General features: G+C 42.6%; 1 long non-coding RNA gene across 1 annotated transcript in view; it reads right to left on the bottom strand.

Moving 5' to 3' along the window:
• The window catches only part of LOC143837992 (uncharacterized), a 137,241-nt gene extending 129,940 nt beyond the window's left edge, over positions 1 to 7,301 (bottom strand). Inside the window, exons 1-3 of the long non-coding RNA XR_013231188.1 lie at positions 7,178 to 7,301; positions 4,298 to 4,397; positions 3,631 to 3,789 (exon numbers count right to left, since the gene is read on the bottom strand). This is a non-coding gene — a long non-coding RNA (uncharacterized LOC143837992). The remainder of the gene's footprint in view (positions 1 to 3,630; positions 3,790 to 4,297; positions 4,398 to 7,177) is intronic.
• Between the last annotated feature and the right edge of the window lie 10,308 nt (positions 7,302 to 17,609).

Here is a 17,609-nt window from a genome sequence, read left to right as displayed (position 1 = left end):
AACAAGGAGTTTTCAAGGTGAGTAAGAAACAGAGGTGATTTGATAGTGCCTTCCACTGTAGAATCTTCCAAGGTGGTCCCTCATTCAAGCAGAACAAATTTAGAGTCCAGTGGCGCCTTTAAGACCAACAAAGTTTTATTCAAGGTACAAGCTTTCGTGTGCATGCACATTTCTTCAGATACAATATCATGGAATGAAAACTATCAGTTCAGACATAGATGGAGTGAGAGGGCAAATTAACATACAGCATAATGAAATAGCCCAGGTTCCAGAAATAAATAGGAAAAGACAGCAATTAGGATTTGTTTGCATTCACTTGAGATTTAACTGCATTGGAAACATTTGGCCACAATTTTTTTTTAAATGCAAATATCTACATAAAGAGACTAACCGGTAAATCAGTAGTCAATTGCTGAGAGCAGTTAGCTGAGATATTGGAAGCATCTAGGTGTTTCATAAACCATTTCCACGTGGAGGGGTAAAATGTGAGTGGCTTCCTGCTGGCAAATGCGGGATGGTAAATCTCCCTTTGCAGCCCTCCTCACAGGGAGTCCCCTCCCATGTTTTCCCTCTGCACCATTAAGGCTTTCTGCCTCCTGACAAGGCTGCAAGAGAAAACAAGGTGAACTTTCCCCTCTTCCCCTTGGCTTGTCAATCACAACAAGCCACCAGTCACAACGCAGCAGTTTTCTTGTGGACTGAAATTTGCCCCAGCCCGAACTTTTTTTTAAGGCACTTCTGCATTGCTATGCAGTAATGCCACAACATATAAGCATCTTTAAGAAATCAATACTGCCCCATTGCTATGGAGAAATATCAGAACGATATGGCATTTCCCCCCTTTTGTGGGGGATTCATATTTTTTGCACTTTATTTCTGTCAGAGTGGATTTCTGAGATGCTGCACATTGTCCATGGAGCCCAAGATGACCTTTTGTGCTAATGGTAGGCTTAAAAACAAGGTGCTCAGACCCCCTGTATGATTGGGAGATCCCCTCCTCTTTCCAAGCTCATTTCCCACTTCTAGAAGATGCAGACAGGACAGTTTTTGCCTGTCCCAGGTATGAGAAGACTGGACAGGTAACTGAAACCCAAAATATATTTTAAGCTATTGGTAGGTTCAAAAGCAAGCTGCTCAGACCCCTGTATGATCGGGAGATCATCCCCCCCCCCCTTTCAAGCTCATTTTCCACTTCCAGAAGACACAAGCATGACTGTTACTGCCTGCCCCAGTTGTGAGAAGGCTGAACAGGTTACTGAAGCCCAAAATGACATTTTGTGCTAGTGGAAGGCTTAAAAACAAAGCACACACATGGCTGAATGATTGGGAGAAAGCTGTTAGATCACCCACCCACTCCCTTTTCCAGCTCACCAGAAAACAAATGGAGCTGTGTTTTGCCTGCTTGATCCCAAGAAGACTGTGGACACTTTAAAGAATATTTTATTTCACCTTTATAATTTAGGTTTGCAGTCCCGCTGCAATATGGACCGCGCCATAAAAAAAAATTACTCAAAGCAAGAAATGGAGGGGAAGGGCAGGTGCAAGGGTGAGGGCGGGACAATGTTGGAATCATGTGGAGGGGGGCTCCTGTTTTCATAATAATTTGAATGTTTTATTTCTGTTCCAGATACTCTGTCAAGAGATTCATTTATAAAGTTGAAGTTGGTCCTAAAATCTGATGTATTCATGACAATTACCTGTTAATTTATTAATATATACATAATTATTATTGTGGACCAACCAATAATTTTACCTTTGTATTTTCCAAGAACCATTGTCCCTTGAAAAAGCTATAAGGCGAAATGCGTCGGGACTTGTGTGAAATTATAAAGAATAAAGAATTACTGAAGATGGAAGACTCTATATTAGTCTATTTTGGATATTTTATTGCCATATTGGTTCCCCAGTACATCTATATTTCTCTATACTCTTCACTGGGACCCACCCCTCCCAATTCATTATTTTTGAGAATGTAGGTTAGCACATGTAGTGAGGTTAAGAAATCAATAGCTTTCTTAAATTACAGTACAATCTACTTTTTCAAATCAAGTACTCCAAATAAGAGATAAATTAAAATACAGAGGGCATTAGGCCTTCCTGGAAGCTTGTTAAGAATGCAGGTTAGCATACTTAATGAGTTAAGAAACCAATGTCCCTGTTGAGTCCTGGGGGTTCTATTGTTCAGAGTGTTGTAATAACTTGCATTTCAGCAATCTCCCTATCCATTCTGTTCATTCAGCCACTGATTCTACTTTGTTTCTGAGACTTGATGAGATTGAGCTATACTATACCATTCCACATCTCCTTTGTTGAATAATCATGACATAATCTGACTACATAACCTAGTGATCTTCCATCAGCTGTTTCCCCAGCATTTCCACCTTTAAATCAGATGAAAGCAGATTTATATTTGGTTTGGTTTAAAAGAGGAAGACCCAGGAGTTCTGCAAATCATTTTAGAATGAGCACAACATAGTCTGGCTGCCGCATTTAGATGTGGGCCTTCCTGTTCCCCATTCAGTCAAAAACTCTCAAGGAAGCAGCTTTGCAAGAAGGATTTGTAGAGACTATTGGTCAATTCTATTAGCAGCCTTCATTAATGACCAGAGTCTTATTCTTGCCTAGCTAAATGGTTTTCTGCCTGCTGGAAATTAATAATTACATTTTAATATCATCAAGCAACTTTCACATATCATTTTCAAAATGTACAATGTAGGGTTTAATTTTTACTCCTAGCACAATGAAAGTAATTCAGATGAAATGCAGAAGAGACACTGTTTTGTTTTTAGCAATTGATTTGCATTGTAAAAGAACAAAACCAGATTGCAACATTCTCGGTGTCTCCCTGTCTCTATCATATTAGATATACAACAATTATCGGTCAGTAGAAGACACAGCTATTATCTATCAAGAACATCATTTTTGCAAACGCAGAATGAATAAGTAGGGACTAGGGGTCCATGACAGATAATATAACAAAGATATTATACTATTAGAAGGTCTAAGAAGGGAAAGAGAAATCCCCCTTCCCCCTGTCCCCAGCTTGCTGCTATAACTCCTCACCTTTTGCTCTGACTACCCCTTCTCTTCATTTCCCCACAACTACAGCTCTAGTCTGACTTGTCCCTCAGCTTGTTTCTCCAATTGATTAATATTTGTTCTTCTGCCTGTTCCTCCTCTTCTTGGTTCTGGTTGCCACCAGTTTTCACATAATTTTGGATTGCCAACACAAAATTCCATCCAAGTTGTGGCAGTTGTTCAGGCATGTCTTCATTAAGTTACCCCCCAAATTAGATTTTTTTAAAAAAATAGAAAACTACAAAGCTTTTTCCCCTCCAAAGTTGAATGTCCCCCTAGATTTGCAAAGCTTTGGCTGCCCTGTTACATAGATTTAGCTCTCCACATGATGTCCAGAGCTTAGCTATTAGATACAGGAATCATAATTTACAACAATTACTTTACTATGTCTAATTGTTGTACATCTTAGCTATAACTTCCCTGAGAAATTCCCTATTTCTGTGGCCTGATTCCTGAGGATCCACTTCATTTTAAAGGTTTTCCCTTACCCATGGAAATGTTATTAAAGTGATATCTGAACGCCTTGGCCCATATAAAATGAAAGTTACTCACCTCTATTTTTATCACCTGACTGCAACACCCTGCTGCAGCTGACTGTGTGCTGTTAAGCCTTCCAGCCTGTGCCAGAGATACAGAAGGTGATGCTTTGATTCAGAAGTCCTTGTAAAATCAGCAAGGCTGAGTCAGGGCTAGTTAAGAGCTAACAGAAATCTGAAAACAAGAGGAAATGTATTCCAATAAATGAGAAACAAGCATGTTAGAACCACATAATTGTATGTCTGTGATGGATTTTGTCTGCTTTATCTCTCCAAATGCGCAGAGTGAACATCAACACAAAGCTGAGATTCATAAATATGGTTTTCATCACAAAACAGACCCTTTTCTATAATAAAACCAAAGTAACCCTCCCTTGCCACGATGTTGGTAGCTTTGCTATGTCTGCTGCCACAGTCGAAAGGATTTTGTGGGCTGTCAATTTCATCTTAAAAAATAAAACATTACAGAATTCTATTTATTCTCCTCTATAATTTTGAGAGGCTAGAATATTTCTATCATCAAATGTGCATGGTTGTAATTAGTCTCACAAATTGTTTTTAGATACCAAATGTAAACTTCTGTATACATAATGGAGGAATATGGGGGAATATTGCTGCTGATCTTGTGTGGTGTTGTATGGGGTTTTAACAGGGGTTTTGATTGGGGTTTTAAATAACGTTACCTGCCACGAGTCGTTTCCTAGAGTGGTGGGATAAAAATCCAATAACAAATGAACAAACAAAAGTACCATACTGGTGAATACAAGGGACTCCTGGACAAACCTGAAAAGGAAATCAGAGAAAAATCCATACTCATATAACACTGCCTTGACAAGGAAGGAAATGTGATAACTTCTTTGACTTTGCAGATAATCTTAAACTGGCAGGCTTTGTGCATCTCAGCAACTAACCTTCCCTCTATTCATCTGATATAATTTATTAGGGATCTGCTTGAAAAACTCTTCCTAGACCAAATGGTAAAGCTAACAAACTGAACATTAAATTGGCATTTTTATCTAACAAATCAGAACTATAACCAGGGACAAACAACGTGCAGCCCAAATGGCCAGGACCCTGTGGGTCAAGAAGGTCTCCATAAATGCTCCATGAAGGCTGTGCAAGGAGAAGCATCCTGAGAGGAGACCTCAGGCACAACTGAGAATTAGATCAAAGCAGGGCTGTCTGGGGCCCTACCTATACAACCTCTCACAGGAACAAGAATGTAAATTATCAATAAAATTAAACTTATATTTATTGGTACCATCAACAAAATCAGTGTTTTAACATTCCCTGTGGGGTAGGTGAGGCTGAGAGAGTCCTGATATTCCTGCTGGGTCAGAGCAGTTTTCTCCGTGCTGTGGCGAGCCCAAGGTCACCCAAGCTGGTTACATGTGGGGGAGCACAGATTCAAACCCGGCTCGCCATATTAGAAGTCCACACTCCTAACCACTACACCAAGCTGGTCCTGGAGCCCTTACATCTTGCTATGCACAGGGGGGGGGGGGAGGGAGGGGGAGGGGGCCCCAAGGGTGCTTTAAAGTGGTGGGGTGGGAGCTAAATTTCCTGGCAGCCCGCCACAAACTGGGGGAGGGTTGGTGTGATTGAGAAGCAATAAGGAGGGCTACAGTTGGGTGGGGGAGCCACCCAGATGCAGATGGCGAAAGCGACTGGAGGCTGTTTCGGTTCAGGAAAACTGTTTGCTGCAGATCACTCACTATGTCCGGGCCCAAATCGAACAGAGATTGGTAAGAATGAATGCGGGAAAAATCATTCAATTCAGAAACTCCCTAGGGCTCCAGAGCTAGCTCCATAGTATGGGGAAACTCGAGATGTTATGATGAGGGGCATTTCCCCCCTTGAAACAGCCATGAGGAAGTAGAAGGGAAGTACATCATTCCTGTCCAAGGCCACAAAGTTCCTGAACCAAAGCTATGCAGGAAGCCTACAACAGAATGGGGTATTGAGTCAGTTCCCAGTATCTTGCAGCAGGATTGCTTTGTTTTTGGTTCCATCTTCTATTATCTCACTGCAGAGTGGCAGCAACAGCCAGTGATTTAGTCGTTTGGCATCTTATACCATGACTAATAGATGGCCAAGGGTTTTTCCATAAAAGGTAGGACAAACCAGAGCTGAGCCCTCCCTTATCCACAAATAGGAAGTCTGAGCTCAGACATGCGGCCTGATACTGTCCCTGTCAAGCATGCTGCCCTGGGGAAGCAAAAGAGGAAGAACGCAAGCTTCCTGGAATTGCTGGTGCACGGAGGGTGTCCAACAGAGCTTTCAGGCGGAGTCTTTGCAGCTGAAATTGGAATGTTTTCACATCACTCATCTTTGCTGTTTCAACCTGAAATGCCTTGTTTTTATTTTGCTTCTGCCTTCTCAGTTGAAGCCGTGATTCTTTATTTTCACACCATGTCCTGTTTACTTGCAATTAATTTTCCCTCTCAAAATGTACACATCTTTCCATCCAATTTGTGCATCAGTAAATCTGAATTATACATATTGTATATGTACAAATGATGGCCATTGGTCGAACATTTAAATGAGACTGTCTATAAAAACCATACAACAGACATGTGCTTGGATCCAGCGATGCAAACATGGAAAGGAACATGTACATGAGCAATTCAGCTTGTGCACTTCCACTTGCAGAAATCCTCCATGGGATTCAGCCCCTATACAAAACAAATGTCCAAAACCAGCCACCAAAGAAAGCACACTGATGTATACTTTAATCTGGCTTAAGAACTCTGGGCACTGCTTCTTCACTATCAGTGAGACCTTAGAAGGGCCACTGATTGTGTTGAGGGATACAAGAACAAATATAGTTTGAAATATAAACATTCTCCGACTACAAAACTCACCAGCTTTGCTGTCAGCATCTCTCCTGACCTTCTCCTGCCTTTGATTCAGTTCTTACTTGTGCCAAGCTGTTGAAATGGAGATGGACTCCTGCACTGCATCTATATATCTCAATCCAAGTGGCTAAGACCCTAGGCCAGCCCTTTTCAACCTTTTGACCATGGAGGAGCCCCTAAAATAATTTGTCAGGCTTCAAGGAACCCCACAAGCCATGTCAGCTGGCCATGCCTCCCTGTCACACACCCCAAAAGTGGCATGTCACCACAAGTGACATCATGTTAAGAGGCAGGCTTGAGGAGAACTGGGGAGGGCAGACTCAAGCAGAACTGGGGAGAATGATAGGAGGCAGTTTAAGGCAGGAGTAGGCATGCAGGCTCCACCCCCTCCCGGTTACAGAAACCATGAAAGAACCCCCCCCCCTCACAATCAGAGGGGGAGCCATGGAAAAGACCAATTCCCTAGCTTCTGGCCAAGTCCATTAAGCCAGGAAGGAGAAGCAGCAGACCCTCTCCAGAGCTCCCGTGGGACCCCTGGTTGGAAATCCCTGCCTTAGGCAGGTACCCAAAACAAACAAATAGGGGTTTCAGCACCAGTTAAAACATGAACAGTTTGGACTTGCATCCAAAATAAAGATAAAACCTTCCTGAGCAAAAAAGAGTTTGCCATTAGAAATGCTTTTTGAAATTCACAACCTCACCAACCTTGCTTCCAGGACCCTAAAGAGGATCTTGATATTTCAAAGGCCTCTGAATTTCCGCCTAACCAAACATATGCAATGCTATCAGGTGAAAGTCCTTCTTCCTTGTTTAAAATGGACAAGCTGATGTCAGCATCCATGTCATCATTCTTTCGTATTTGTAGCAACTCTGGAAATCTGATGTATTTATCTAGACTTTATTCATCCAGTAACCATTAACCCTGGAGCAGCAATATTCTGTTTATCTTGGCTAAGGAAATGTCACAGATGGAAAAGTCAATCAATTAAAACCAGAACTTCAACTAACAGTTTAGCAATTAGCTGCAGCAAAGGTAAATGGAGCTATGAAGTTCTAGAGTTATAGGGCCAGGCTGTCCCAAATAATTACCTGTAGTCTCCCAGGAGAAGCAAAATCATTTAATCTTAATGTATAGTATACCATCAAATCAAAGGAGCGGGGGTCCAAGTGCACAACACTGAAAATCCAATGAGGAATGGGTTTAGCAGATCACATCCAGATGCTCAGGAAAGAGAAGCCTTGTGCCACATACTTGAAGGAAAGTGAAAATCTCACTTCCCGACTATCAGAGTGGAGAATATTCCCAGCAGAGAAATCTCCAAAGTGGAGAAAATTCCAGCGTCCTGTGCATTGAACAAAGTGTGTCAAGACCATGAAAGCTTTTGCTTACCTTGGGCTAAGTCCTACTGAATTCAATAGGGTTTCGCTCTGAGTGGACCTGCTGAGGACTGACCCTAAATACGTTGGACTTGAAGATGCCATGGCACCTTCCCTTTGATTCTGTCATGATAGACTACCTCACGGCTACCCTACTGAAATTTACTCTCAATACTGCATAGATCTTCCAAATCTGGTAGAAGTTTTTTTTTTTTTACATATACACACAAATGCAAGCATCATTCCAGAAACCACCCTATAGTTCTATTTAAAATGGTGTACTGTGTTTCAAGGAATGCTTAGCATGAACGTATTTGGCATACTGACAGCAACTCTAAAGAGTTCTGCTGAAAATCCTACTGAGGTCTATTTAAGGAGTTGACTATCAGGAAAGTGTTCTTAGGATTGCTGACAGAGCGGTTTCTCAGTGGAACAGGCTTCCTCAGGAGGTGGTGAGTTATCCATCTTTGGAAATTTTTAAACAGAGGCTAGATAGCCATCTGATGGAGAGGCTGATTCTGTGAGGGCTCTGGGGGTGGTGGTGGTAGGTTACAGTGGATAAGCGATAGGGATGTGAGTGTCCTGCATAGTACAAGGGGTTGGACTAGATGAACCACGAGGACCCTTCCAACTTTATTATTCTGTGATTCTATGATTCTTACAGCTTTATTGACACCGTTCAACATTCTTTGAACATTCATTCTCAGTTGAGAATCAGCCACACCAACACAATCAAAATAGGATTCCCAGCTCTGGGGTAGGAAATACTTGGAGACTTCGGGAGTGGAGCCAGAATTGAGTGGGATTTTGGGCAGAGAGGGGCTTCAAAGTAGTCTAATACTATGGACTCCACCTTCCAAAGTAGCCATGTTCTCCAGGGGAACTGATCTCTGGAGATTAGCTGTAATTCCAGGGGATCCCTATCAGAATCATTTATTCTTTTGACTTTTTTCTCCATCTGTGCCATGCTTAATGATTAAATATACATCCTCCTGATTTCTCGACCTCCTGGCCTCATTTGGTAATAACGCCAACCCACCCCTATTAGCAGAGCTCTTCCAGTTGTGCTTATCTACATGCATCTGGTAACATATACTAACTCTGCATCTGAAGAAGCAGACTCTAATTCACAAACAAATATGTCATAAATGTGTTAAACCAGCCTTTCTCAACTTTTTTACCTTTGAGAAACCCCAGAAGTGGCACAAGCATGCAGAATATGGTTGGAAACCACAGCTATGTACAAGCACATCTGGAGCTCCTCCTATTCCCACCCCCTCCAGGTCCATCATTGGCTATTTTTGGAGGGGCAGGTCAACATGACCAGATATGGTTATATCACCTGATAAATGTTTAACATTTTTTTAATATATTAAAAATTCATTATCTCCCATCCATTTAGGAAGCATTTCCATGCCCTCAAGAAACCCTGGTTGAGAAAGCTTGTGTTAGCTTATAAAGGACCCCAAGTCTCTTGGGACTCATCTATTGTTGTTGTTGTTGTTGTTGTTGTTGCTGTTATTACTACTACTACTACTACTACTACTACTACTACTACTACTACTACTACTACTACTACTACTACTATTTATTAGACTTGTTACTCGCCTCTCCCCGGAGGCTCGAGGTGAGTTACAGCATAAAACACCCAATAAAACCGTACAGTAAAATCCATAAAACCCCAATTACACAATAATGCACAAAATAAAACAATAGAACAGATGCGGCAAAAACTCTAATAATGTCTATATAAATTACCCCAGATAACCCATTCTAGAGGGGTGATGGGTGATGGAAAACAGAGGGTGCTGATTACATTTTGCTACTGCTGCCACGCTGCTATAAGGGGGGCCAGATTTTCCTTGCGGCTCAGCCTCATCCAGCGACCTGGCGGAAGAGCTCCGTTTTGCAGGCCCTGCAGAACGCTGTAAGCTCTAAACAATACAAGGTGACATGAGCCAGGTTGGAAGACCCCTGAGCCACTTTGCAGTCACACATACTCTTCAAGAATCACTTTATAATTGCTGATTCACTCAAGGAAGCTTCAAGTGCTTCGGGAGGGGCATTCTTCTTTCCTCCTTCCCTTCCATACCATTTTCTCTAGCGGAAAGAGCTGGAGAGGAGCCTGTTTCTCTGCTTCTGGGGCTCAATTGTTCTCAATTACAAGATCCCAGGACAGGCTAGCAAAAAAATGGCATGGGAAGACTTTCCTTATAATTGTGATGCCTCATGTGGCAAATGGGAACTACTGTGGGATATAGATTGTGACGTGAACCAAGACTGGAAAGATCTGTTCAGCCTTGGGTGACTTCAGTTAGGCATTCTCTCCCTAGGCCTAACTTGCCTTGCAGGATTGCTGTGAGAATAAAATGCAGGAGCAAAGAACTATATACCCCTTGAAGGAACAGTGTGTGTATAAAATGTAGGAAGGAAAGACGTCTAGCGGGCCTGTGGTTCTGAACTGAGTCACAATATGAACTTGGCTCCCCCCTCAACGTATCTGGGCATTTTGTATGTGTACATTCATTCAAGGAGACAGATTCATCCCGTACCTTAATATCTTTTGTGCTGATATTCATGCACAACCAACCTGGTACTTTTCCACTACAGTTGTTTTACCATGTGCAACCAGAAACCCTGAGTTACATGATATCTGCATTCCTTCGAGATGACTGCAGGAACACCACACTGGAGGAAAGGAAACTATTTACACTAAAAGCATTGTTCCCTGAACTCTTCTACACAATGCGGCAAAAGCAAAGTACGGCTGCTGTCCTGGGAACAAAGAAGTTTTAGAATGTCCCTCAGCTCCCAATCCAGGTTTGTGCAAAATGCTTCTTTGAACAGTGGGAAGCCTGATTTGTACAGATGACTCAGAAATGTTTTACCCCTTTGCAGTCCTTGGTCAGATCATGCAAAACAAAACTATGGTTAATTACCACTGATACATTCAAAGGTCTTTATAGTGTATATCTTGACCAAGCTCTATTCAGTTTAATGCAAACATGCCTTCATGTAGTATAGCTGACTTGAAATACAGACTCAGCTCTTCTCCCCATTGAATAGCTTGAACTGAAAGAAAATGCATCCATTTTGGTTGTCAAAAGGTAATTATAGGGCAGAATCACTGGGCTGCATTCCTCCACACAATTATGTACACAGAGTCACGGACCTGTGGAGAAAGTTTAGCATGGGCTGTTCTCCACACACAGTGAAGCTGGCAGCTTCTCCTGTCATCTTGGCAGTCATTTTCAACAAATTTTGAAGTCTGTCACAATTGTGAGGTTTATTTTATTCTTGTTTGTTTGTTTGTTTGTTTGTTTCCCACCACTCTTGACATGCAGTTCATGGCAGGTTACAAAACTGATGCCCAATTACAGTAAAAAAGCCCAATAAGTTTGGTTGCTTTTGGCTCTGCTTAATCAGTTGTTGCTGATTAAATTTTCTTATGTATTGCTGTAAATTGTCTCATTCAAACATATTGGACTGGATCACTTGGACAAGATCCACTGAGGGAGAAGGTGATTTTTGCTGAGTGCAGCATTTCCTACTGCTACCCTCCAAGAGCAGTATCTCAGGGGCATGCTCCATGGATAATGGAGGGTTTTAAGGTAGATTTAGGAGGGCAAAAAAATCTTTCAGAAATCTTCTAGGTCACCATTTAGTGTCCTTTACAGGGTTCTGTCTATTTCCATGCTGCCCATACTCAAATTTTCTTATTGCCCCTAAAAGATTTTGGGGAGGTATAAAGCGGAGGGAGGCAACATTTCATGATAAAGCCTCAAGCTCCTCACTTTCTCTCAGACAGGCCACTGTAGGACCAATGACCTCAGCCCATCAACTCTCACGCAAAGTGACCTTCAAGCAACCCACTGCCAGCCAGGATTCTCTTCCAGTGGTTGAAACATGTTGGCAAAACAAAGAAAGTGTTGTGCTATACATCTCATACTCTACTTATCTTACACACAAGGTGATTTAAAACAAACCTTGTGCAGACACAGAAAGTCCAAATACAACACGGGGAAGCCAAGTTCATATTTTGACTCACGGCAGATCCACAGAGCTGCCAGACTTTCTTCCTTCCCACACTTTTATCCCCACCCTCATTCTTTCAAGGAACATGCGGTTATTTGCTCCTCCATCTGAAATGGTTGTAATTCACCATTTCCCTGAAGGGCCTGAGGCAAGTCTCAAAATATGCCAGCATGATATATCAGATGTGGTGACTAGGGCATCAGATTAAGATATGGGCCAGCCAGGTCCAAACCCCTACCTGTCCATGGAAGCTCACTGGGTGGGCTTGGGCCACTTATTCTTTCTCAGCTAACCCACCTCACAGAGCTCTTGTGAGAATAAAATGGAGACAGGGAGACTGATCATGGCATTTGTGGAGAAATGCAGAGGTTTAAATACCTAAATAAATAAACATGCATCAATGATATAATGAAAATATTTGAAAATATAACACTCTGAAAAGTTAGCAATCAACTTGCATGAAGGCCCTCACGTACATTTTTTAAAACACCTTCCAAAAACTAAAACCGATAAAATCACACCGCTTTACTATCACTGTCTAAAAACATGTCAGAGATGGTGTCCACTAAAGTCCTCAGGCAAGCCATCTGACAAGATCAGTGCCACAAGTGAAAAATGTCATGACTTAGTTGGGGAGAATTATATAGTCTTTGGCACAGTTTCCACATGAGGAATCTGCCCCTAGACAACCTCTGGTTAGCTGCCGGGTTTTAGAGCCCCCTCCACATGATGTCACCTGTATCCCAAGGCTGTCCAGGGGCTGGCTCATGTTTTGTCCAGATTTGCCTTGGGATGAGGGAAATGGCAAAAAGTGGATTTGCCATTTTTATCTTGCATCCCATTGGTGAGTAACCAGTGAGCAACCAGGGGCAAGCCCATATGGAAGGGGAAAGGCATGATAGTCTCTGTAGTGTTGTCCCACCCTCGAACCCACCCTCCCCTCTCCATTTCCTGCTCCAAGTAATATTTTTTTAAAAATGGCACAGTCCAAGTTCCAGCGCAACCGCAAAGCTACATTGTTAAAGGTAAAATAAAACCTTTTGCAAAGTGTCCACAGTCTTTTTGGGATCAGGCAGGCAAAACACAGTCTTGTTTCTGTTTTCTGGAGGTGGGGAATGAGCTGGGAAAGAGGCAAAGGGTAGGTGACCAAGCAGTCTTCTCCCAATCATCCAGGCATCTGAGCATTTTGTTTTTAAGCCAACCATTTACAAAAATGCTTTTTTGGGGCTTCAGTTACCATGTTCAGCCTTCTCACAACTAAAGCAGGCAAAACACAGTCCCATTTCTGTTTTCTGGAAGTGGAGAATGAACAGGTGGGGCAGGTTGAAGCAGCCTTCTCCTGATCATGCAGGCATGCATGCTGCTTGTTTTAAAGCCTACCCTTCACATACAAGCACTTTTTGAGCTCCTTTTACCATGTTCAACCTCTCACAAATCCATCCAGACATAGAGTCCAAAACACCAAAACATTGTTCTGGCATTTCTCCATAGCAATGCAGAAATGTTGGGTTTTTAAAATTAAAAATGTATCTGTGTTGTAGCATTACTGCATAGCAACGCAAAAGTACCTTTTAAAAAATATTAATTTCGGGACTTGGGAGACAGAAAATTTCAGTCCACAAGAGAAATGCTGTGCTGTGACTGGTGGCTTGCTGTGATTGACAAGCCAAGGAGCAGGGGGAGAAGTTCGTTTTGCTTTCCCTTGCAGCCACATCAAGAGGCAAAAAGCCATGACGGGGAAGAGGGAAAATGCGGGAGGGGGTCTCCCATGAGGAGGGCTGCAAATGTAAGGTTTACCATCCCACATTTGCAAGCAGGAGGCCACGTGTTTTTTAACAGAAACAGTCTGGAAATAAGACAGCAAGCAGAAGCTGTTGAAAGTTCAGCTAGTACACTGCTGGTGGAGAGAGAGAAAGAGAAGAACTTTTCATGGCCACCAAACAATGGTCAATTTTTATGTTATAGCAAACACCAGCAGCATATCCACACAATCCATGTTCAGTGGCATGCTAACATTGTGTGAGTAACTTGGTAAATGCATTTCAACTTGACTGGATGTATGTGCATGACTTATATCAGTTCAGACTTTTCTGAGGGCCCACCTCCTTAAGCAAGCAGGCGTCTAAGAAGAAAGGTGGTTTGTCTGTGTTGGAAACCTCTGGGTAAAATGGTGACTATGAGCCTGGCATTAACTAGCTAGGGAGGGACAATGTTACAGAAAGAAGCTGTCTGGAGCCAGCACTGCAGGGAGGAAAGAAGTTGTGCTTGTCGCATATAGGAATCTTGCCAACCAGCCTGCCAGAGGTAAACAGTTCACTTTGTTATGGCTGTAAATAGCAGCAGGGTGTCCATGCCCTAGATGGCACTTTATGTGAACCTCTGCATGCATGCTTCTTAGCTCAGGCACTTCTTAGCTCAGGCCCACGGAAGGCCCGTGTTAGGCAAACGCGGGAACTTCTGCAGTCCCAGAGTTACTGCGGGGGCCAGCGGGGGCTGGGGTAGGCCAGAACTTTGCATAATCGACAGCACCTGGCCCTGCCCCAATCAATGGTCCCCCGCAGAGCCGGCCGGGCCGTCCCCCTGCCCCACCGTGGTAGCAGAGCAGCATGCTGCTCCCCAGCATCGTGCAGCAGGGGGGCTTGCCCCCGATCCCCTCTCTGCTGCTGCTGGCGCCGCTTCCGAGCACACCAGGCGCTTCTGGCCCTGCGTTGCTTGCACAGGGCCATTGCACCGGGGCAGCCAGTGTGCGCCCGGGATGCTCCGCCCCTGTGCATTCTCGGGGGACGGCGGTAACCTTTTACCCCGTCACACCAGAACGGCGGCAGCCCGACATAGCTGTCGCCGTGCATAACCAGTCAAGTTGAACTATAGATGTATGTGCAGCATATACATAGAGCACATCAAATCATCTTTAAAACAATGCAGAATAGCTACATACAGAAGATAGTGATATAGTTCAATGAGATCTGAACACACTGGAAAAGTGGGCAAATGAAAAGATACAATTAAATACAAAGTGTAGAGTTCTATATCTGAGTCTCAAAAATGTTAAGCATAAATATTGAATGGGAGATACACTTCTGAATAGCACTGTTTGTGAACGTGTAGGGGTACTTGTGAACTGTAAGCTAAATATGAGCAGACAGTGTGATGTGACAGTAAAGAAGGCAAATGCAGAGGCATTACATCAAAATCACAAGATGTCATAGTCCCACTGTATACCTCATTAGTCAGAACTCACCTGGAATACTGTGTGTAGTTCTGGAGGCCTCACTTCAAAAAAAGATGTAGACAAAATTGAGAGGGTTCAGAGGAGAGCAATGAGAATTATCTGTGGCTCAGGGACAAAGCCCTATGAGAAAAGGCTAAGGGACTTGGAAATGTTCAGGCTGGGGAAGAGGAAGTTGAGATGGGACAGGATTACTGTCTTTAAGTATTTGAAAGGTTGTCAGAGGAGGGCAGGGAAAGGTTCCTGTTAGCAGCAGGGGATAGGACCTGCAACAATGGCTTTAAACTCCAGAGAGAACAATATTGGCTAGATATCAGGGGAGGAAATTTCAGTGTCTGAGTAGTTCAGCAGTGGAATTGCCTGCCTAGGGAGGTGGTGAGGTCCCCTTCACTGGCAGTTTTAAAGCAGTTTTAAAGCAGATGCTTACGCTGATCCTGCATGGGGTCGGACTATATGGCCTGTTTGGCCCCTTCCTACTCTATGATTCTATGATTCTATATGGGGATAAAAAGAAAAAAACCAAGCCCATAATATCTTCATAGACTAATAAGGCACTCATTAACAATGAGTTCTCTGAAGCAATGCTATTTTGTAGATGCCCTCTAAAATCATTAAGGAGAGTATACTCCTAATTTCCTCTAGAGCAAATGCTGGCAGGGGCTCATTGGAATTGTAGTCCATGAACATCTGGAGGACCAAAGGTTGACTTACCCCTGCTCTAGAGAACCAGGACAATGGTAGATGAGGCTGCAGGTAGCCTATACTCTGTGGACCTATACTCCTCTGTGGACCTTTATGCTTAGGAGAAGCATAAAGGGAACAAAAATCAGGAAAAATAGTCCTCAGCTATGTGGATCTTCAGTCATGTAGGGATTGTAAGAGACAGCCCTTAAATTGATCTGGGGAAAAGATCTGAAATGAATGATGTATGCTGTATGTTCTAATCTAATGTTCCATTCAGAAAAGAGGCCACAATGAGTCCAAGTTGTCTTAAAAGGTAGCCCTTGAACACACTGCAGTAGTCAAAGATGGAGGTTGCAGGTTGAGTCCAGCACTAGCAGATATGGTAAGGGGGAAGCCACTTTTAATTAACTATACTGCAAGCGATCTAAAGTGGCTAAAGAACTGGGTCCCAGCTTCACACTAATGGATGCCATAGTGCCTGCAGATGTGTTACCTGGTATCCATATTCTTCTCTCTCAAAGTATTGCTTTCCCAAAGCAAAAAGCCAAGCCTGACTTTCCCCCATCTTATTGGGACAGAATATGCTTTAGAAGAGCTTACCTATATTGTCTGTAGGGAGCATCCATTTAGAAAAATCTTCCTCTGGTTTGGAACTTTCCAGCATTTTGTGACTGGTCAAACCACTATAGTAACCATTCTGTGGTGACACCTCTTCCCAAAATTCTGTAAGTACCCACCGTTATAAGAGAATTGGTCACATTGGGCAAGTATACATAGTTCTCAAGTGCTTATAGACTGTGAATAGATTTCTGCACACACATAATCTAGTAATATTTAAACCTGTACACTATTAATATTTAAATTTATTGAAGATCTGTAGTATACTTCTGTTGTACTCACCCCAAAGGAATGAGGAGAATGTCTAATTCTTGAGTCCGAATAGCAATGGCTTAAAATAACCGTAGTGGGTTTCAAAAGGCATTCATTCCCACCCACCACCTCCCATCATGTTCCTGCTATTCTCCCAAGAAACTGAACCCTGATTAAATATTTCAAGTTATGATGCAAAAACAATAACTTCAGAGGTATGTGTGAGTACAGCCACTGATAATGGGCATTTGCCAAAAGGGCTGATTAATGTAGTTGTAAACTGGTCTTGATTTTTCATCCACATGAGATTTTTTTTGTGTCTGCCTGGATTGAATATGCAATGTGACAGATAGGTCATGAGAACTGGTCATGCTGTTCTATAAACAATTTTGGCCACTTGTTTTTTTTTTAATTGCCATATAAAATTTTTATCACATAGTATCAAATCAAATTGAAATAAAATGAATCTGTGATCTACCATTATGAAAATTAATAATGTCTTGCTTAGTAATGTTTTCTTTATCACACTTCGGAAAGAATAAGTTATTAGACTTTAGCTTTAGAAAAATTCTGTGTTTATAAGTGAGGTGCCCAATTACAGACCGGTCTCTAATTTGCTGCTCTTGGGGATGGCGATAGGACATGTGGTGGCTGAGCAGCTGCAGAGATTGCAAGGTGGCACATCTGCCTTTGACCCATTTCAATAGGTTTTTAGGCTTGGGTTCATAACCAACACAGCTTAGCTGCACTGCTGGACATTCTTTGTGAAAAGCCTGGCAGGAGGCAGTCACCTATGCCTGTCAACAGCCTTTAACACAGTCAACCATTCCATTCTCATTCATTGATTGAAATAGGGGGTTGTTTGGGAAGAGTAGCTTTTCGGTAGTTTTGGTGTTCTTTTTTAATCTGATCAGACACAAAGGTTTTTCACATGACGAGGAG

The sequence above is a fragment of the Paroedura picta genome, chromosome 5 (genome assembly GCF_049243985.1).
Source record: "Paroedura picta isolate Pp20150507F chromosome 5, Ppicta_v3.0, whole genome shotgun sequence".
Classification (NCBI taxonomy): Eukaryota; Metazoa; Chordata; class Lepidosauria; order Squamata; family Gekkonidae; genus Paroedura; species Paroedura picta.
The sequence above is the reverse complement of the archived record's forward strand: the minus strand, read 5'-3'. Positions and strand labels throughout refer to the sequence as shown.